The following is a 22,655-nucleotide window of genomic DNA, read 5'->3' as shown; positions in this document are numbered from 1 at the left end:
GGTGTTTGAGGTTTCCCCATAACTTTTGTGCAGGTTCATCTGATTCCTCATTTGCTGCTAATTTTCAGAAAGTTAAAATGTAATGTAGTAATAAGATAGTAAATCATGGATGGAGAGGATTCAGTTTATAAATGGGATATAGGAAAATATGGTTTTACTCTGGATGTCCCATTTCCTTCTTTCAGGCATTTATTTTCCCTGTGCTATGCATGTATGTGGATCAGGACACTTTCTCCAAGATTGGTCCTCATCAAAATCAGATTCCACATCCAGAACATAAAAAAAGAAAAAAACACTGCAGTAGGACTTGTCTGTCAGATGCTGAAGTGAGGCCTCTTCATCTCTTGTTCTCTGGTTGGTTGTGTGAATACAAAGCCTTGTACTTCATGCCTACTTCCTTCATACTCCTACTTCTCATTAACAGGAGTCTGAGGACAGTAAGTATCACTTTCCAAGGTCAATTGATGCTTCCCTTCAAAATGTAGGAAACAAATTTCCTAATCATTAGTTTTCCACTAATAAATAGTCTACCAAACATCATTCCTGGACTAACTAATGAACTAGCTGGGGAAAATAATGTTGGATAGCAGTTTTAACAATCTGTTTGACTTAAAATGAAATAATTCAATGGCTGCATAATAGAAAGTTGCATAGTGCAGAATTAGCTAGTTCTCCATCTTCATTTTCCTTTGTGTAAGGAAAGCATAAGAAATAATTTAGCTAATTTAAACTAATTCATCTCTTCAGCACCAGGTACTGTAGATAATATTATACAAAACAGCAGAGACTGATGAAGATGATTGCCAAACTCCAGTTGGTAGTCTTTACTTTCTTGGAAAAGAGCAAATGTCCCTGTCTTCAACAGGGGAAGAAGGAGAAGTTGAACTTTTTGTTTACACTGGAAGTAGCATGTTTGTGAGCAATTGGGTGAGCATGCTGTCAACCCTGAAGCTGGCTGAACTGTGGCCATTTTCCTTCTTTGTAGCTCTCTAGGGAGATTTCTCTTCTTACTGCTTCAGGGCTGACACAGCCTGGAGCCAAGGGGCCAGGGACTGGGGGTATAGAGATAGCTAGGGTCTTGTAGCCTAAATAAAATTCTTTCCCCTGGGAATCAAGGATGCTGCTGCAGGTGTTCGGATGATGGAGATTGAGGTCCTCTAGCAAATGGATGGACTGTATGCTGATTGGACCATGTGACTGGAGACTCTGGGGCAGAGATGGGATACCTTCCCAATTGGTTCGCAAATGTGAGTGCATTCGCACTTAGGGAATTATGAAAGCAGTATTTAAATGTCTGAAGAGTTATTACATATGAGAAGGAGTGGGTATATCATTTGTTATCTCACAATATAACCAGGGATGGGTTCCAGCAGTCACTACTGCTGGTTTGCTCGTGGGCACGTCGTGTGCGCTTGCTTGATGTGCGTTTACTTGATTTGTGTTGTGCGTGCATGCACAGTACAATAAAAATTGCTCTGCGCATAAGCAACAACAACAACAACAACAACAACAATATGGCAGCGCCTATGGTGCCACCCAGAGAACTGGTTTGGGGGCATGGCAGGCCTGGGTCGCTGCTGGTTCCAGCAACCTAGGCCGCCAAATCACTGAGATGTTATAGAGGATCATACATTGATCAAAGACTGAAATAGATGACTGTTTATGACTCTATGAAGGAAGAAATAAATAACTGATTATTTAGAATTATCCAATCAGTGATTTATGAACATACCGTGCGTACTTATTTATTCATAGGTAACCGTATGTAGATGAATATACAATTAAACTGCTAATTAAACTGTTAACATCTGCCTTCAAATAAGGTAATCATAGTTTGAAGAAATGTCTCAAAAGTTTGTGAATGAGGATGAGGCTAAGTATAAGAATATTTCGAAATGCTGCCATCTTCTGGCAATTTAGGAAATGATTCTGATAGAGTATTCTCAATTTTTAAACTACTTCCAACCTGGTGTTCTTGAGAAGTTTGGGTTTTTAATATAATTTCCCAATCCAATGAACTGTTGATTCAGGATAACAAAAATAGCAGTCAGCAACAGCAACAGATTTGGGGAGGAAAACCTTGTCTAATTGAAAATACCTTCACAACATGAAAACAGCCACCAATTTTAACAGATTAACCTCTCTAATTCTCTCTCCCAAGTCCAACATTCTCATTCTTATTAAACATGAAACTCAGCACAGAAAAATATTTCAGGTTGAATATGTACTTGCATGGACATACTATAGTTTTGGGGGATGATGTGCAATTGTGTGCCGTTGCATTTTTCTACCTTAGTTTTTCCACTTCTCAATTTACTCAGCAGTCCAGGCTTCCCATCTAAAGACTAATCAGGACTGATCCACTTGGCTTTATAAGTCAATGTTTGTTTGTTTGTTTTTCATATTTCTACACTGCTCCTCCTCCTCAAAGAGGGACTCTGCGTGATGTACAATAAAAAGGTTATCTGGGTACTGCCACCTATATGAGTGTAAGAATATTTACCAAGCATATAAGAGAGGGCTGTCAAACTCCCAGCCTCTGGGCTGGATGCGCCATACACTGGCCATGCCCAACACCCCGTTTAGCAAAGAGAAAAAAAGTTCCAATTCGTCACATGATGCTGCCATGTGAATGTCACCCCTGATATAAGGAAAAGAAGTAATTCACCTAAAAGTTGACCATTTCAAGGCACCATCTTCTAGTTCCTCTACTAATTTCATTCTTGTTTATCTTTTTGTTTCAGTCTTAATGAAATTGCAAGTACATGAAAATAACAGGGAGAGAACTAGAGGGGTTATTTATTTTTTATATCACCTACCTCTTTTCTTCAAAGCTTAGAGTATCTAGGATTCTTTCCCCATAAAACATTTGTTGCTCAGAGTCACATTATTTGAGTTGGATGGCCTTATAAATCTAATGAATGAATGAATAAATGAATGAATGAATTCAAATCCCCCCCAATTTCTTCTTTTGCTGAATGAGAATTGTAAGCTTGATATCCCAATCTCAATTAGCCATAAACCAATGTATTAAAATTGTCTCTTCATTCTATGTGTTTTAAAACTCAGTTTAAGGGTAGTAGAGAATGCATCTGAGATTTTAGGAAATTATTGCCAATCAGAGTAGACAATTTAGTAAATAATAATGGAAGGGAAGGGAAGGGAAGGGAAGAGAGGAGAGGAGAAGAGAAGAGAGGAGAAGAGAAGAGGTGCATATCTTTTCTAATCAACCATGGACCATGTGAATTTCAGTTTCTGTACTTCAAACTGCCTCAGCATCAGTTAACTTGAGGATCTCCTGATGGTGTGAAACAATTATCTGCCAAGTAATCAGGCAATTACATGGTGTGATTAGAAACAGCAGGAACCTGCTGTTACAATTGCATTTGGAATAATCCAAGTGGATGTGAATCCAGAAACATGGATAATACCTAAACAACCTTTTCTAGCAGAGATGTTATGACCAAAATGATAAAGAAACCCTAGGAAGATTCTCAGGGACTGAAAGGAGCACTGTTTTTTGTTTTTGTTTTGCAAAGTCTTATTAGTTATGGTTATGGATTTACAATAGTTCCGTGGTTTAAGGAAGTAGAAATTGAACCCTGATAAAGCCATTCAAACTTGCCTTTCCTTTCACCTTTTCCTAATCTTTATGCAAGGGAAAAACTGGGAAAAAATGCCATTCTTGCTTCTTAATATTTCTATAAGTATATAGAAAGCAATGAACATCCCCTGAAGCAAAGTTCCTAAATGAAAGAATGATAGCTGACAGCTGGTAGCATTCTGGTGACAAGTTGGTGCAAATGGCTCATAACTCTCCTCGCTAGTAATCAAAGAAAGGAACAGCGTGAATCCCAAAAAGGCCAAGGTTTTTCTGCAGGATAAAATCTATAGTAACACAGATTTCTCTAGAGATGGAGGGAAAAATAGGAATCCGGTAAAATCTTATTTGTATCAAAATGACTGCCTGTGGCTTCATGTTCATGTAGTAATCTTGGCAACAATTCAGAAATAGTTTACCATAGCCTTCTAGCATGTCTTTCAATTTCCCAATCTAACCTACAGATTTCCTAGTAGCTTCCCATGTAAGAACTAAGCAAGCTGGCTCTGTTTTCTTAAGATCAGCTGTCAGCCTTTCAACTGTGGGAAGGAATATCCACCTGGTTCAGTTCCAAACTGGGAGAAAGACACTGGAAGCATGGAGGCTGATTGGAAATATGGTTTATTGATGAAGCTGAAACACATGGCTGTGTGGTTTTGGGCAGCTGGCCAGAATGAAGTCGAGAGTGGGTGTTTTTTAATATCTTCTTTGGGCTTTGTATTTGAGCTTCCTGTCCCTGTGCAAGAACATGTATTTTATTAGCTGATGTCAGATTCCTATGGGGACATGTAGGGGTTATGTAGGGATCATAGCTGGCTCTATAAACAAGAAATGCAAATCCTAGGCTAACCTTTTCCAGATCAAGTGCCCAAAGCACGTGCACGCAGGTGCAAATGCGCACACATGTGCCCAACCCCCAAAATGCAATGTGCATGCATCCCTGCACATGTGCCCCACCCCCAAACATGTGCACGTGCCCCCACATGCATATGTGGCCCTATGGCCCCTGGCCCCCATGCATGCACACGTGCCCCCCTGTATGCACCTTGCCCCCCTGCAAGCACCCTACCCCCATGCATATGCGGCAGAGAACCAAAGACCAGCTGGCTGGTGGGAGGCGCACATGCGTGCTTGACAAAGCTGAACTGGGGCAATGGCTTGCATGCCATCAGAGAGGGCACTACATGCCACCTCTGGCACACACGCCATAGGTTCACCATCATGGTCCTAGATGCTTTTCTGAGCTAATTTTGTCAACCTTTTGTTTGTTGCTTATCTGAGTTTCTTTCTTGATCCAGTCTTTCTGAAGGGATTACCAAATCTGCATTTCTAAAAGCTGCCCTCCTCAGTTTCTGCTTGGGGCAGGGAAATGAGGGTTGGTTTCTGAATAGGCTTGCCCAATCTTCCTTAAAGGGCACAGAATGTCTGCTGGAGGCTATTTAGAAAGACTGGGTCTACTTTCTATCTTTTAAAAAACATGTTTCTCCATCAGGGAAATTTACTATTCTGCCTTTTTAATATTTCCCAAAATATTTCATTCTTCTAGGAGACACAACATAGACCAGTCTGTATGTAATGGTATGTGAGAACGTCAGTCCTCTCAGGTAAACCAGACAGGAAACAGTACTAAATTACCTAATTCTATTTTATTGCAAGACTGCATTAACAGATTCTGAAAGAACAAAACTCCTGCCTGCACTTTCAACTGGCTGACCCATTAGGGCCAGTCCTTCCTCAGTTTCTTCTGTGACTTTGAAGGGATTGTGGCTTCCTGCCCTCTTGTCTGATTGTTTCCTAGGCAGCATCTCTCCTCCTTCCTAAAAGCCACTAATGCATTCCATTACAGGGAATCAACTTAAGAGACAGGAGGAAGAGCTGTAGCCCAGACAATGGTCAGACAAATGGCAGCTGAGCGGACCGAAGGAATGGGAGCATGTCAATTGTTTAGTTTTTAGTTTAGTTTTCACTTTATTTGTATGCCGCCCTTTTCCCTGGGGGGACTCAGGGCGGCTCACAGTTCAAAGGGGGGGGGGAAGGACAAACAATTTACAACATAAAGGCACTACATCATTTAAGAACTCAACAGTCATACAATTCGAGTAGGGGTTAGAGTCTTTAACCCCAGGCCAGCTGGGAGAGCCAGATTTTAAGGGCGGCGCGGAAGGTCTGGAGGGTGGTGAGGGTCCGGATCTCCACGGGGAGTTCGTTCCAGAGGGCCGGAGCAGCCACCGAGAAGGCTCTCCTCCGGGTAGTTGCCAGTCTACACTGGCTGGCTGATGGAATTCGGAGGAGGCCTAATCTATGCGATCTTATCGGTCTAGTGGAGGTAATTGGCAGTAGGCGGTCTCTCAAGTACCCAGATCCAATACCATGAAGGGCTTTGTAGGTGACAAGTAGCACTTTGAAGCACACCCGGAGATCAACAGGCAGCCAGTGCAGCTCGCGGAGGATAGGTGTTACGTGGGTGAATCTAGGTGCACCCATGATCGCTCGCGCGGCCGCATTCTGGACCAGCTGAAGTCGCCGAATACTCTTCAAGGGCAGCCCCATGTAGAGCACATTGCAGTACTCCAGCCTAGAGGTCACAAGGGCACGAGTGACTGTTGTGAGGGCCTCCCGGTTCAGGTAGGGACGCAACTGGTGCACCAGGCGAACCTGGGCAAATGCCCCCCTGGTTACAGCTGACAAATGGTGTTCAAAAGTCAGCTGAGGGTCCAGGAGGACTCCCAAGTTGCGAACCCTATCTGAGGGGCGTACAATTTGACCCCCCAGCCTGAGAGATGGAACACTTAGCCAATTCGTGAGCTAATTGTCTCATAAGGGACCCCCCCTAGTTTCTTGGACCATAAGGGTGAGGGAGTAGAGATGTACTTTCATACCTGGAAGATTATGTTAATATAATCTTATCAGGAGTGAGTTGCTGCTGTCATTACTGCTGGTGCTCGCCTGTGCGCATTTGCAAATAATAAGGTCTGTGCATGCAGAATAAAAAAATAAAAAAAACTTGCAATGAAAATTGTTTTGCACATGTGCAGAACTGAAAAATAAGATGGCAGCCCTGTAGGAGAACCGGTTTGGGGGCGTGGCAGGCCTGGGTTCGAATTGGTCCAAAACAGTAGGAACCCACCTTTGCTTACAATAAAGCTATCCTCTTGGTGGGCTTCTTGCCTGGACTACTTTGAAGAACAGATGCTATGAAACTAAAGTTATGCATGCTAATATTACTTTCATTATAAGGTTACAGTAACAGATTCATGCAAGTCTTACTACAGTTCCCAATTCCTTCCTGAGAACTAGGGTGAGTCCTTTCTGAGACGGCTTTTTAATTTACATTCCTGCCTCTAACACGGATTTCTTTTATCTAATTATTGTCTTGGATGAGGCTCTTCCTCAATGTTATTCCGTCTACCTATTACATCAGGAGATCTAAGTGTTGCTACCTAACTGGCCACTGTTACATATATGTAAGTAAAAAAAATCACAGAATCTCCTGTCTTCCTTAAGCGTTATTAGTTGAACGTGCTAAAGCCCTTGCAACCTTTACAGACCCAGGTTTTGCACATGTAAATAACGTTTGAATGATTGCAGATGAATGCTGTATGTGAATGGGAGAGATGACAAATAAACCCCATCAAATCTTATATAAATAAAATGAAAGTACCCTAGTTAATAATTTTTACCTTTGGATTTGCAAGACAATCATTTTGTCCTGATAAAAAAGTTATGTTTTTTTTTTAAAGACTGAGGGATATGCTTGGAAGGTTTTAAATATTTTTAAGCCTCCAAAGAAGTGCCTAGCACTGCCATGACCAGTGAGGATAACATTTAAATCCATTCTTGAGAGTGTGAGGTATTGGTGATGAGATGGGCTTTGTTAAATTTCCTAAAGCATGTGAAGATCTAACAGACTAATTTCACACTTTAGTTTGGCCCCACATCAGAAGAAACTTCTCTGTAAAAACTTATGGCTTTACATCTGAATGTTGGCATCCAGATATACATTGCCAGGGAATGCAGGCTTGCTTGTGATTCTGGATTGTAGTTTGCCCACTCTTATCATAGAACAGATGTTGCTACATGTGCACTGAACAGGAAAACAGCTTTTATGTGAAAGCATATGCATGCCCAATTGTAATTTATAATTTATTAAACAAATATAAGTAGTTGTTTGAAAATAATCTTCCCAATGGCAAAGTTGGAACAAAGGCCCAGCCTTTGATAGATGCTCCCAGATTTATGTAAGAGAACAGGTCTTTAGGGATTATTAAACACATCCATGGCACCATGACAGCTGTAGAGTCCTCCCACTCTAAGATAGTTTCTAGGGAGCAGTATTCAGGACAGGTGTGTGGATGCATCCACTCCAGAATATTCATCTAGTTTTGTGAAATCCCCTTTTGCCTTTCATTTTTGAACAAAAGAGTCACATTATTCAATGTTTGACTTGTCTGGAAGGTACAGAATAGATGTCGATATAATAATGACCTTAACAGCACTAGCAGCTATTAAAGGATGTTTTAAAGGCAGATCTGTAAAACAGAATTAAAAACAACACTTTGCTAAAATGGCAGTGGTTGTAAAAGGAGTGTGTCTTTTTTAAAAGCAATGCTAAACACTCTTCCTTTAAACTTTCTTGTGTTAATAGGGTAAAAAAATAGTATCCATTAGCAAGTAACGATAACTTTTGTTTTAATGAAAATGTAGCAACGACATTAGCAAGTAAGATAAATCTGGCATTGCATAATAATCTCCTTTTAAAAAGGACAGAATAGAAACATAAAGGCAGTCTATTCCCAAGTGCTGAGTGGAACTGTTTCGGTTCAAAAAAGACAAGAAAAAGATACATAGTTCTCCATAGAGAGCTAAAACTATGACACACTAAATGCACATTATAGAACTAATATTAGTTTCCTTTGTTATTTTCCATATTCTTTGGCACATAATAAACTCCTTGTCTCTGACTCCATTCTATTACCAATCAAAAAAGAATTACATGAGGAAAATATTAATTGTCACAATCATTTTTAGTCTCAAAAATTCCTCTGGGCACTTTGCATTCCTATTAAATATAATGCTGTGTAGATTTGACTCAATGTTTTGTTTAGCAGCTTGTCTGCCTAGAAAAACTGAAGGGGTATCTGTATGTGATTGTATGTATGTATGTATGTGTGTGTATGTGTGTGTGTGTATGTGTGTGTATCAGCACAAATGCAACACACACACACACATATGTGTGTGTGTGGGTGTGTGTGTGTGTGGGGTGTGTGTTGCAATTGTGCTGATAAATCAATAAAGGGAGACTAGTATAGATCTATTTCAAGCTATTTAGCTCTCATCAGACTGGGCTGTATTACATATTAAGCAGTTATATTAGCCACTAAACCATAGGCTCTCCTCCTTTATCAGTTAAGCCAGGGAAATAGGTATGTATTGTGTCACAACCACTGGTATGCCTAAATATGGGAGGGAGCATACTGCTTCCCTTTTCTGTCTATCGACTCACTCTGGGAGCCATCCAGGCAGAAAGCCATTTTTTTATGTTGTCTTGTTAGATCTATACTAGTCTCCTTTTATTTATTTATCAGCACAATTGCAACACAAATGTAACATACATGCATGCACATATTCTGAAGGATTAGAAGAGATGGTGAAGAGTGATTCCACTGATATGTAATATACATGGTACTTTTGATACCATTTCATTTTGCAGACTTTCTGCTTAAACGTAGAAAAAATACTCTTTAACATTTGCAATATATTTCTATTGGCATCTTTTTGGCATCAGAATTCAACAGGACACCATTTAAAAGATTCTGAAAATGGCAATATTCAGTTTCAAAGCTATTTCTAAGCTAAATAGAATTATAACCCATTAGCTTTGAGAGCTGTAGTAGCATCCACATTCACAATGGGAAGACAAGATTACAAAACGTAGAAAGACAAGAAGTAAACAGATTTTAGGCTAATACCAATTTAGCAGAGAGTTTCACTTGGCTTAATAGATAGCAGCATGAAAGCTGCTACAATGCTATGAGAAGCAGCAAATCCAGAAAATTAAAACTCTGGTGCCATAAATTAACATAGGTATAGTACTGGTCCTTATCAGCATTACTACATTTCTGATACCATTTCTTAGTATAGCCACTTGGGGGCAAGCTTGATACGTTTACATATATTTATAGCCCTACATACTGATATGCATACATATTCCCAAGCAGTAAGTTATTCTTTTAAATTCTCTTCTTCATATCTTCTGAAGAAGGACAGTGGCATGGGAATAAGGGGGAAGAGAGGCAAGGAATGACACGTGCAATCTTACATATTAGCTTAGCGGCTGGAAAGCTGAGCCAATGAGGGCACAACTGGCTAGTCCATCCCCCCTCCTCAAAAATCTTAAATCACAGCTTTGAATTCCCACTTCATTGCTCAGATAGAAACTAAGGTGCACAGTGTGAATGGAATGGAAGACTGCTGCCAGGCACATGTCATAGACTTTGACCCTGACAGGGAGATCCAGCTAAGAGGTAGGTTGCTTCTTCCCTAAGCCAAATTCAGAAAACATCCTAAACAACAATTTTCATTTTCCAACTTTGATTCCTTCTTTAAATGATTTCTCCAGTTCCTTCATTCCATAACAATATTCCACAGAATCTGCATTTCTTCTTATCTTTATTATTCAGTGAAAGTAGACATAGAGGTTGAGTGGATGCCACCAAGCTTCATGGCAGAAAGGAACTGAGTGGATTTCTCATGTAGAGATTATGGTTTGGAGTGAAAATAGGTCAGCATAACATAGTGAGTTCAGCTGACAATTGTGCAGCATGCAATAAAAATTATAAGGATGCTCATGCATTTTAATACGGGGCAATGTTCTGAATGAATGCTTAGCAGAGAAATTCTGCAGAGAAATTGGCACGTAGAAATATGCTTCATTCCTTGTGGATACATCATCTTTTTTTATCTAGAAGTAAGGTGAGACATTAAATTTCTAAAATAAAAGAGAGCTTGCAAATGCAGCTTAATATGAATTCAACCCAAAGGCCTGTGTTTAATAAGCAGTCAGGCAACTGCTTCAAATACCACAAAATTGAATTTGTTATGAGGTGTGTGTGTGTGTGTGTGTGAGAGAGAGAGAGAGAGAGAGAGAGGGAGAGAGGAGGGGAGGGAGGAAGGGAGGGAGAGAGAGAGAGAGTGAGAGAGAGAGATGATATGTTCTGTTCCAATTGTTATTTCTCATTGTAATTCTGTAGACTTTAACAAAATACCCTTCTCTTTCCAGCATACAGTACATAGCTTTACAATGGAGAAGGAATATTAATATAAGGAGGTGCATATGCCAATTATTTGAAATTATAAAAATCCAGGCAAAGTGATAAGGTTCAGCAATGTAGTAAATGAGACACTGAGGCATGGAAGATATCATTGCTAATTACCATATCCTGTTTGCAGAGGAAGATTGTTGTTGTCATATATAAAAAAGTAATATTGATGTTCCTCTGGATCCTGCTTCTCTGTTAGATGAAGACACTTTGCTAAATGAAGTTATTCTTTATACAATTACACAGTGATCATGCAATTTATTCAGAGAAAAAGTATGCTTCCCAAGAGTTGAAAAATGAGCATTCAAATCATACAGGTGATTTGTAACACACACACATACACCACACTTTGAGATGTGTTTTTAATTTAATCTGTCCATTGTCTCAGCTCAGGATTTCAGCAGTACCATGTGACAAGTTGATTTTTCTACTAAAGAGATTATGGTAGTTTGACATTTGATGAAGATGTTATCATGCTGCCGTGGTAGGGAATTCTTTAAAATAGTCTTCGTATCAATTATATAAGTCAGTGTTTGCATACGGAAATTCTTGCACAAACTATCTGGAAGAGAGAGAAAGTCAATGAGTGAACATAGAAACCAGCACAATTAGGCAAAGGCCTAAAACTGAACTCTCAACTCTTGCTTTAGGTGCTCACCTACTGAATTCAGTGCAGCTGTTTTCAGACTAGACATGCAAAGAATTATCCCACATGAATAACCAAAGAAGTACATATGTACACATGTCCACACACACGCATGCAAAGATATATTCAAATATGCAAGTATCTCTTGGAATGCAATGGGCAGTTAGAAATTATCCATACTTGAATATTCATTTAGATGCACTTTCTATCAATGGTGGTTCTGGTTGCCGCTACGACTGGTTCGCTCAGGGACACGCCATGCGCCCGCGTGCTTGATGCAACCGCGTGCTTGATGCGTGCTGTGCGTGCTTGATGCATGCTGTGTGCGCATGCACAGTGCAACAAAAATTGCAACAAGATGGCGGCACCTACAGCAGCACCGAGAGAAACAGTTCTGGGGCATAGCAGGGTTAGGTTGCTGCTGGTTCCAATGACCCAGGCTGCCAACTTACTACCAGTTTGACCGAACTGGTCCGAACTGGTAGGAACCCACCTCTACTTTCTATATATGTGTTTATGCATTCATCCACATGTCCTGCTTGCTGAACAACATTACGTAAATTCAAGCAAGCATGTAAATTAACAAATGTCTAACTAAATCTATCCTGATAGTTTAGTTGCTGTTCTCAGTCTATCCCTGGTTCTCCATAAAGGCAGCCCCCACCTATCTTTCCTCACTCTGATTCAAAAGTGGAGTTTTTTCTACTCCTACCGGAGCAAGCCTTTGAAAGTGGACAGTCTGCTGAGAATTATTCAGAAATGACTTTCTGGTCCTGCTGCTCTTGGTCACCAGAGGCAGCCCTGGGCTTGCCTCCTTTTGGATCCCTGATTAAGGACCATTTCCCTTGAATTGGGGTTCTTCCGCTTCTTTTGCTAACTTTTGGGTGGAAAGTAGGGCTTTCAGTTCTCTAGGTAGTCCAAAGACTCTCTTTCTCTCATGGAAGGGAGAGTGTGGGGGTGGATGAAGAACAAGTCTTCTCAGAGAATCAGCAATAAAGGAACAGTTCTCTCCTTTTCCCCACTCTCTGTTTTCCAGCCACCCTGGGTTTGGCTTAATCTATATAAGTAAGTAAAAAAGAGAAAGACAAGGCAATAGAGAGAAACATATCTTGTCTTTATTGATAACAGTGTCTCTAAACTGAGAATAAAAATAAGTAGGCCAAGAAGTCCCTTAGATAATCCAATAAGAAAAATGGGTGAAAAGAAAAAGAATGCAGATAGGCTTGGACTAATACAGTATATTATATACTACAACCGTGGTGGCACAGCTGTTAGAGTGCAGTACTGCAGGCTACTTCTGCTGACTGCCGGTTGCCTGCAATTTGGCAGTTCGAATCTCACCAGGCTCAAGGTTGACTCAGCCTCCCATCCTTCCGAGGTGGGTAAAATAAGGACCCAAATTGTTGGGGACAATATGCTGACTCTGTAAACTGCTCAGAGAGGGCTATAAAGCACTGCAAAGTGGTATATAAGTCTAAGTGCTATTGCTATAAGAAATATGGAATATAGAAGTAAAGAAATATGGAATATAGAAGTAAAGAAAAACAATTGAAAAGTGGGATATAGAATCATCCTTGGAAGGAAAAACAGAAATGTGTGGATAAGCCAGGTACAAAGCCTTAGAGCTAGGATGATGAGATAAAGAGTGAGGGAGACAGAGATGGGAAAAAGGAATGCACTGTTGTCCTTAAATCAAAAGACCTGGAAACAGCTGTTGTCAGAAATCTTATAGCACTGGCTAAAGAAATCCGTGGTAGAAATATGGTAAACACTCCCAATGTGGTGGAAAGTTAAATCCAAACTCAGCGATGAAGTTCAGTTGATTTTTTTTTTCCTCATTTGATTTTGGTGAAGATACTAAGCTTCTGCTGATTTACTGCTTACAGTTACTGTGAATGTGCAATAACAACAGCTGCTGTGAAGAATGAAAGACTGGTGAGTAGCTTGATCCTTCAAAGCTCTCTTGAGAAAGAGAGAATGGGAGATCACCCACAAGTGCTCCTTACTTGGAGATAGTAAGACAGCAGCCTCTCATGTGTCTAAGCACCAGGAGCTCTCAGCATTGGCAGTGCCTTTAAGAAGGACACTAAGGTAACTGAATTCACATTCCAATCACATATAGAAATGTTCAATTTAACCACATTATGAATATTAGCTTTTAGCTCTCTTTTAGCTTTCAGGAAAAGCCTTAAAACCTGTCTATGCTGGCTGTCAATGGGTCCAGAAGGAGAGGCTGTCAGCTGGAGATAGTTTGTGCACTTAACAGTGAACATCATAGCCTCTCCACTCCAAACTCATGTCTTTTGTAATAAAAAATCCTGGATGGATACCTCTTAATGGGATTTACAAAGTAGAAGAATAATGAAAGATGACACTGAAATTATTTAAAGGTCAAGATTGTGAAGTGAAAAAAAGAAGGAATATAAAGTTGGATTGTTTGATCAGGGATAAATGATTAGTATGATATTTCTGGTAATTCTTAACTGACTTTTTGCTGAGCCAGGATTGAAAAGATTAGCATTATTGAAATGCATATATGGGAAGTCCTTGACTTATGACCACAACTGAGTCCAAACTTTCCATTGCTAAGCAAAGCATTTGTTAAGTGAGTTTTGCCCCATTTTACAACCTTTTTTCCACAGTTGTTAAGTGAATCACTGCAGTTTTTAAATGAATCATGTGGCTTCCACCATTGACTTTGCTTGTTGCCAGCTGGCTGGGAATGTTATGAATGGTAATCATATGAACCTGGGACACTGCAACCATCATAGATACATCCCAGTTTCTACATTAAACCCATAAGTAAGCAAGCTGCTGTGAACAATTATAACTTCTGATAAATTATATCTTTAACTAGTCAAACAATAGTACAGAATATACTGGAAATGCAGATCCAGTCAAATGTTTAATATAAATGTTTAATAAGCATACTTTAAACTATGACCAAAAATATTAAATTTTCTGGTTTTTAACAGCAATCTATTTAAATCTCATTATGATTTGAATTGATATGAATACATTGATAAGCTGTAAATTACCAATTGAATTATATAGATGTCTCAGTCTCTTCTAATTAATACTGAAGATTGTTATTTCAAATTTTGTATAGACTTTAAGCAGTTCACAATTCTTAATTTTAATTTTAATGCTAAATATCTATTTCACTTCCTGAATAAATATTCAGGAATATGATTTGCAGTCAATTACCTAAAGTTATGGATGGAAAAAGCACAATTAATCCTTTATATTGTGTAGTTACGTTACAGCCAGAAAACGGGGTTCATTTTCTGCTTGATGTGCTAACTTCCTGGGATTTTCTGCTCTGCCAGAAGCAGGAAAATGCCTTTGGCTAGCAGCCTGCTGCTTCCCAACACCAATCAGTCTCTGTAGCAAGAGGAATTTTTCTTCTGACATGTGACAAGAAGGGAGCATGGTGTTTAAGGTAGTGACACCACCAGAGAAGCTCTGGGATGCCATGAGAGGAAATTTTCCTCATTAATCATTCTTTAATTAAAGGACAGCTTGACATCAGAAAATAGAATCTGGCCTCTTGTGTAAACAGAATCCTGTTTCTTGTGTGTGTGCTGGCTATCTTTCCTTTTTTCCTTTTTTTTAAAATCGCTTGCTGCTCACATTTTGCCATGCAGCCATGTAGCTCTCTGCTACTGCTGCCTTTTAAAAAATTATCTTCTTAAAATAAAGAGAGAATGGGAAAAGCCACTGCTGCTTTGGGAGAAGATGTTGCTCTGACTTTATCTTTTATCAATTTATGGAGAGCTTCTGGTAGTATGTCAAGATAAGAAATGAACAGGCAAAGTCTAATTATTCTTGATTGTTAGTGGTGCCAACAATTCCTTATAGGCTTCATGCAGATGCTTTCAGCCATTGCTAACACCTGTAAACAAAAAATGCATACCACAATTTTGTGCAATCTAGGTATTCTGAAGTACAACTCTGGATTAGTCTATTCTGTATAGCAATTGGCCATGCTGCCTGAAGATAATGGGAGTTGTAGTCCCACTTAGCTAAAGGGCATCTATTTGTGAAATATGAAGAAACCAATACCTCATGTCACCATTTTACATGATGGAAACACAATATTTACTGATTCCCATATTGATCTTGGAGCAAAATCTTGGAAATAGTTTCTTGAACCATATTTGTCTTCCTCAGTGCACATAACAGAAACTTCTGATATTAAGGTCCAGGGACCTATACAATCACAGAAACATAAAGCAGGGGAAGCACCAATTAGGAAGTCAACTCTTAGAATAGTTCAATTGTTCTGGTATATTTAAGATTGTAGTCTGAATTTCAAAATAATTACAGTGTTAGGATTTTGCTTGCTTTCCTAGTGTTTAGCAATGGAAATAATAGCTCTAATGGAATTCCTCATGCAGTGTCCTTTGGATAGATATTTTACCATGCATTTCTCTTTAGCATTTATTTGTCAGCTCATCAAATCTTTTCCTGAGGAAAGATTCAGTTCTCAGCCTAATGATAATTCTAGCTATCTAGTCTAGCTATAAATAGCAGTGTGATTTTAGTCTACAAGCAGACTCTTATTTTCCCCACCCTTCCAACAATACTCCCTTTTATTTCTTCAAAGTTTGATTGGAATTTTGAGGAAGTAATTACAGTAGTTCATTCTGAAGCAGAACTGATTGAAGAAAACTGAACAACAACCTAAAACAGTTTTATAAAAGTATTACAACAAATAGGTAATTTTGTTTATTTGATTTGAGATCAATACATTCTTCTAATTCAACTCCTATTTCTTGAAGCTGTTTATAAAGAGTAAATTAGCACTTTTGAATATGGATTACATGGGTTCATGGATTGTATCATGGCATGGTTTATTTAGATATGAACTCTTGGATAAGCCTCTTATATCACATTGAGACATCATTTGCTTTAATCTTGGTTTATGGTTTAAGAATATAAGCAATGCTGGATCAGACAATCTAGTCCCTCAGTCTGTTCTCACAGTGACCAAGAAAATGCACAAATGCACAAGGAAACCCACTAGTGGATGGCCTTCAGATGCAGTCACACTGTCATCAAAGTTAACAACCATTGATCTCCATGACTTCCATATATTGGTCCAACCCAGGGGTGGGTCCTGCCAGTTCTAACCTCTTCTATAAAAGAGGTTCCACAAATCTACAGTGCCGTTTACAACCAGTTCCAGCTCCCTCCCCCCACCCGTCCGCACATTATCAAGATGAAGAGCAGAGGAGGAATTCTAGGAGTTGAAGTCCACAACTCTTAAAGCTGTCAAGTTTGAACACCCCTGGTTTTTTTTGTAAAGGATTAGAGGTGCAAGGGTCTTGTAACTTGACAGCTTTAAGACTTGCATGCTTCAAATGCCAAAGTTCCTGAGCCAACATGATTGGAGGAGGAATTCTGGGAATTGAAGTCCACAAGTCTTAAAGCTGTCAAGTTTGAACACCCCTGGGTTTTTTTTCTAAAGGGTTAGTGGTGGAAAGGTCTTGTAACATGACAGCTTTAAGACTTGCACACTTCAATGCCAGAGTTTCTGAGCCAACATTTTGGTTGCTAACAAGAGAGTTATTAAGTGAGTTTCACCACATTTTACAAGTTGGCCATGCCTGCCCAGTCACATGGCCGGCAAGCCACTCCCACAAAGCAGGTCACACCTACAGAAAAGGTTCTAAAACTTTTTGCAACCCATCACTGGTCCAACCCTTTTTAAGAGTTACCCAAGCTGATAGTTGCACCACAGCTCATAGTAGCAAATTCCAAAGTTTAATTATGCTCTGTGAAAAAAAATATTTGTACTTGTCTGTGGATATTAGCTGGGTTCATTTAATTCAGTCAGCCAAACCCAAACAAAATGTATAAACTGTGTCATAAACCATGCAAAGCTATGATCTGTTGAATAAACTACAACTAGCTAAAGTCATATACCATGCCATCCATAAACCATAGTGATATGGTTATGACAATTATAGTTGCGATCCAGGCCATTATTGCTAACTTCATATAACGTGTTGGTGAAAGTGTTTTAATATTGTATGTCACCTCGAGTCAATCAAATAAGCATGTGGATAATGTAAAATAATAAAGAAAAAAGTGATTGGCTAGATTGTGATCCAGTGGATCATGTGAATACAACAAGCAACTGCTTTCAGCAAGCCAACGTTCAGTTTGAAGACAGGAAAAACAAAGCTAAATAATTCAAATGATGTTAGATTCAACCACAACAATACACGAGCAAACAACAGATACAAACTTAAGGTAAATCTCTCCAAACTCGATTGCAGAAAATGTGACTGCAGCAACAGAGTGGTGAATGCACTACCTGACTTTGTGGTTTCCTTCCCAAACTCCCAAAATTTTATCCTTAGACTGGCTACTGTTGACCTCACCCCATTCCTAAGAAGTCTTTAAGGGGCGTGCATAAGTGCACCAGCGTGCCTACCGTCCCTCTCCTAATGTCCCTTTTTATTCGAATCCTTTTCATGTATTCAAAATCATGTTTATACTTTTATCTGTTATCACACACACACACACACACGACAAAATAAATAAAATAAATAAATAAAAATAGCAGTTACAAAATGCTAGTCATGCTATTTTCCTCACCAATCTTAGCTACAACATACATAAGTGAAACATCTTAAGGTTTTATACATTAAGGAATTCACCAATTAGTCAATAGCTACCGTATTTTTCAGAGTGTAAGACGCACTTTTTTCCTCAAAAAAGAGGCTGAAAATCTGGGTGCATCTTACACATCAAATACAGCATTTTTTGCCCCTTCACAAAAATGGCCGTGCATACCCTTATAGAGGCTTTCAGAGAGCTCCTAGGGGCTGGGGAAGGCAGAAATGAGCAAAAATGAGAAATGACCCCCCCCCAGCCCATAGCAGCACTCTATAAGCCTCCATAAGGCGATGCATGCAATTTTTTTGACAAAAAAGGGCCCATTTTCATAAAAAATGAGCCATTTTTTGCTCATTTTTGCCCCCCCCCCAGAGCACTCTGCAAGCCCCCCTCCCCAAGGCTATTCATGCCTTTTTTTAAAAACGGGCCTGTTTTCGCGAAAAATGGGCTGTTTTGGGGAGGTTTGCAGAGTGCAAAAACTTTTTTTTCCTTTCAGAAAGCTCTTTAGTTAGAGTGATCGATGAGAATTACATTAATAAAGTGCTGTGCCAGCAGAAACAAGTCTTAGGTGCTGCAGATTGTCAGCCATTTCCTTCTCCAGCACATGAATAAATACACCTGGAAACATCTACTTACCTACGTATGTACCTACTCTCTCGCTCTCCCTATCTACCTACTGTATTTCTCTCTCTCTCTCTCTTTCTATTTCTCTCTCTCTATCCCTCTACCTATCTATCTACACCCTCTCTTTCTCCCTACCTATCTACTGTATTTCTCTATTTCTCTCTCTATTTCTCTCTCTCTCTCTATCCCTTTATCTATCTACCTAACTTCTCTCTCTCCCTACCTACCTACTGTCTTTCTCCCCCTCTTTCTCCCTCTATCTACCTACCTACTTTTTAAAAAAGAAATGCCTCCTCAAAACCTTGGTGCATCTTATACTCCGGTGCGTCTTATACTCCAAAAATACAGCACTCAAAGTAGATATGACTGCCTTTTTTCCACAAGGAGTTCTGTATATAAGAAGGAAGTGTTTAACAAGTTTAAGAATTTCTGACATAAAAATGTTTTAGCTGCTGAATTTCTGCCTGTTGTAGCATAAGAATCCTCAAGGGAAATTATGTGACAATAATGAAAACAAAGTGACAGCCAAAAGTATGATTATCTTGAAGAATTCATTGATGATGTTACTCTTTACCAGATTGTGCAAGTATGAATAAATTCCTATGGGAAATTCAAAGTATCTTGGAATGTTATTAAATAGACATACATGGGTTTGCTGACATTAGGAATTTTCTTTGGAACATTGCAAAATTGATTTTAAAAGCAAAAGTAAAATTAAAAGTCTGAAATTAATAAGTTCATGAATCACAGTAAGCTAATTTTAACTCATTATATGGCTTCAATTCATTGTGTGAAATTAGGATTGCTTAATTTGGGCTTGAAAATTCCAAATAACCACTAGATGGCAATAAGGTGTCAGGTATCCATAATTCTTTGCTGCCATCTGATGTTCATGTGGGTTGTTGCAGCACATTTCTGGTAGCTGTAATATAGCTTATTATTTGGTGGGTGGGGAGGGAGAACAAATGCTTATTTTGATACATCTGTTACACCGAACTGCAAACTCTTTGCTACAATGCACTGATCATTCAGATATTTGTCATACAGGTACTCTAGGTGTAGACTGTGATAATAACAATGAAACCTCTATTTAATGGCCCTCCATTTAGTAGACATTGAATGCAATGAACCCATTTCCATTTCCCCTCTATAACAGACATGGTATTTAAAACAGTTCGATGATGTACTTGGTTTCACATTATATACTGTTATATGTCCATCATTTGTATAATAACATTTATGCAAGGATGTAAAGTGCATCATTCACATAATTTTATATCATGTGGCACAAATGATACGATTTATATCATTTGCCTAATGCCATTACACAAATTCACTTTTTTTAGCAATCGTAACCTGCTTAGGCATTTCATGCTAAATAACTTCCTTAATCATACTATGACTTCTAAGATTGATTGGGAATGTTCTCTCAAGTTTATTATTTGCCTGCCAAGTCAGGAATTAAAAGATGTGCAGAGATATACTCTGTAACAGCCTTCACTTTGGGACTTATTTTCCACTCAGAATTCTTAAAGCCTAAATCATTTGCTGTTAAATTTTGAGAAAATAAAGTGACAGGCCTAAGCAAACCAATATGTGCTTAGCCACTGTGGGTGCCGTGGGGTGTTTGAATTTCCACTCCAACTCTCCTTCATTTTTGCCATTTGGACTTGATTTGCATTAGAAACTGGTCTATATCAGATCAGCCTATATCAGACCACTATTCCACCCTGGCCTTTTATGGTCTATTCTGGGATAAGGTATCCAGAGTTTTAGTCAGAATTCATTAATGTTCTCTGCAATATATTGATATCAAAGTCTGAATTTTAATGCTTTTGCATTGAATATCCTGGTCTTATACACGACTCTCGTTGCACAGTCACACATTTGTATTAAATGCAATTTTTGCTTGCAACCTACCAATAACATGAAGGCAATCTGTTTATGTATTAATCATTGCTGGTGATGTAGTGGTTCAGGTATTGTAATGTCTCTGGGCAGATGACGATTCAAGTCTACCCTCAGCCATGGAATCACAGCGGCTGGCTTTGGGCTGGCCATTTTTCTCCATCCAACCTATCTCATAGGCTTTTTTTTGTTGTTGTGGGGAAAAATGAAAAGAGAGAAAGAGAGAGTGCTAGAAATGCTGCCTTGAGCTCTTGAATGAAAAAGTGGGATATAAATCACCATGGGATTATGGGTGAACTAGCCTAGACTGAACTTCTAAATATGATGTATGTGTGTCAATAGCTTCAGGAACTCAGAAAAATATCGGTGCCTTTTCCTGAGGGTGCAGAGACAGAAATGTGTAGCTTTGTTTCAGCAAGATATGAATATACTATGAGTATGGAAAACAGAAGAGCTGAGCCTGAGGGCTTCCTTATTCTGAAGAGATAAACCACTTTCCAGTCTAGAAGGCTGCTGGAATAAAAGTTCCTTCACATCGTCACTAGCTGTTCATTTCTGAACCAATATTTGAATGCCAACTAAGTCTGAAGCTAAAGCAACTTATTTGGGAGGATAAGTTTGGGAATTGGGCAGTTGGTATGCTATTAACAGGGGAAACACAACTCAGGGAAAACAACTAGAAAGTTTGGGAGTGCCCAATTACTTCTTTGGCTTGGAGTGCTAATACCAATTTTAGTTGCTTATACTTTTCTGCAGTGAAGTTGTAGTGGTTTTGCTTGCTGTAGTGAGTTCTACGGGGTGGTATTCTTGTGCTTCATCCAGAGTACACATCAATCAGCGTAGAGCTGGAAGGAGCCTTGGAGGTCTTCTAGTCTAATCCCCTGTTCAAACAGGAGACCCTATACCATTTCAGACAAGCAACTGTCCAGTCTTTTCTTAAAAACCTCCAGTGATGAAGCCCCTACAACTTCCAAAGGCAAGCTGTTCCACTGGTTAATTGTCCGCACTGTTGTGAAGTTTCTCCTTAATTCTAGCTTGCCTCTCTCCTTGATTAGTTTCCATCCATTGTTTCTTGTCTTGCCCTCTAGTACTTTGGAAAATAAGTTGATAAGTTGAAATAACTCCCTCTTCTTTGTGGCAGCCCCTCAAATACTGGAATATTGCTATCATGTCACCCCTAGTCCTTATTTTCTTAAGACTGGCTATACCCAATTCCTTCCGTTCTTTATATGTTTTTGTTTCCAGGCCCTTAATTATCTTACCATAGTTGCTCTTCTTTGCACTTTTTCCCAAAGTCTCAACATTTTTTTTGTAATGTAGTGACCAAAACTGGATGCAGTATTCCAGGTGTGATCTTACTAAGGATTTATAAAGTGGTATCGGTACTAATACTCCACATGATTTTGATTATATGCCTCTGTTTATACAACCAATGATTGTATTTGCTTTTTTGGCTGCTGCTGCATACCGCTGGCTCATATTTAAGTGATTGTCCACTTGGACTCCAAGGTCCCTCTCACAGTTACTGTTTTTGAGCCAGATTTTGCCTAATCTGTATCTGTACATTTGGTTTTTCCTGCCTAAGTGTAAAACTTTGCTTTTCTCCATATTAAATTCTATGTTGTTGAATAGGACCTGTTGTTCACGTTTGTCAAGATCTTTTTGGATCCTGAGCAGAGGTGGGTTGCTCCCGGTTTTACTACCGGTTTGTTTTGTGCGCACTTTGCTGTAGTGAAGCATGCGCAGAACAATTTACAGTGAACTGCGCACAAGCGCGCACTACTAAACAGCATGCTGGCAATGGCAGCAGCGACCGGGGAACTGGTTCGAGGGTGTGGCCAGCCTTGGTTGCTGCTGGTTCTGCGACCCAGGCCAAAATGCCACTATTGTTTGGCCGAACCGGGTCAAACTGGTATCAACCCACCTC

General features: G+C 39.3%; 1 protein-coding gene across 1 annotated transcript in view; it reads left to right on the top strand.

Moving 5' to 3' along the window:
* Nucleotides 1-10,051: 10,051 nt before the first annotated feature.
* BLACAT1 (BLACAT1 overlapping LEMD1 locus) overlaps nucleotides 10,052-22,655 on the top strand; it is a 91,522-nt gene continuing 78,918 nt past the window's right edge. Inside the window, exons 1-3 of the mRNA XM_087720811.1 lie at nucleotides 10,052-10,125; nucleotides 10,282-10,396; nucleotides 13,453-13,657. The gene's annotated coding sequence lies outside the window, so the exon portion shown is untranslated. The remainder of the gene's footprint in view (nucleotides 10,126-10,281; nucleotides 10,397-13,452; nucleotides 13,658-22,655) is intronic.

Source organism: Thamnophis sirtalis, unplaced genomic scaffold (genome assembly GCF_051295495.1).
Source record: "Thamnophis sirtalis isolate CommonGarterSnake01/CBP01778 unplaced genomic scaffold, rThaSir2_p1.2 scaffold_7, whole genome shotgun sequence".
Taxonomy (NCBI): Eukaryota; Metazoa; Chordata; class Lepidosauria; order Squamata; family Natricidae; genus Thamnophis; species Thamnophis sirtalis.
This window is presented reverse-complemented; position numbering and strand designations above follow the sequence as displayed.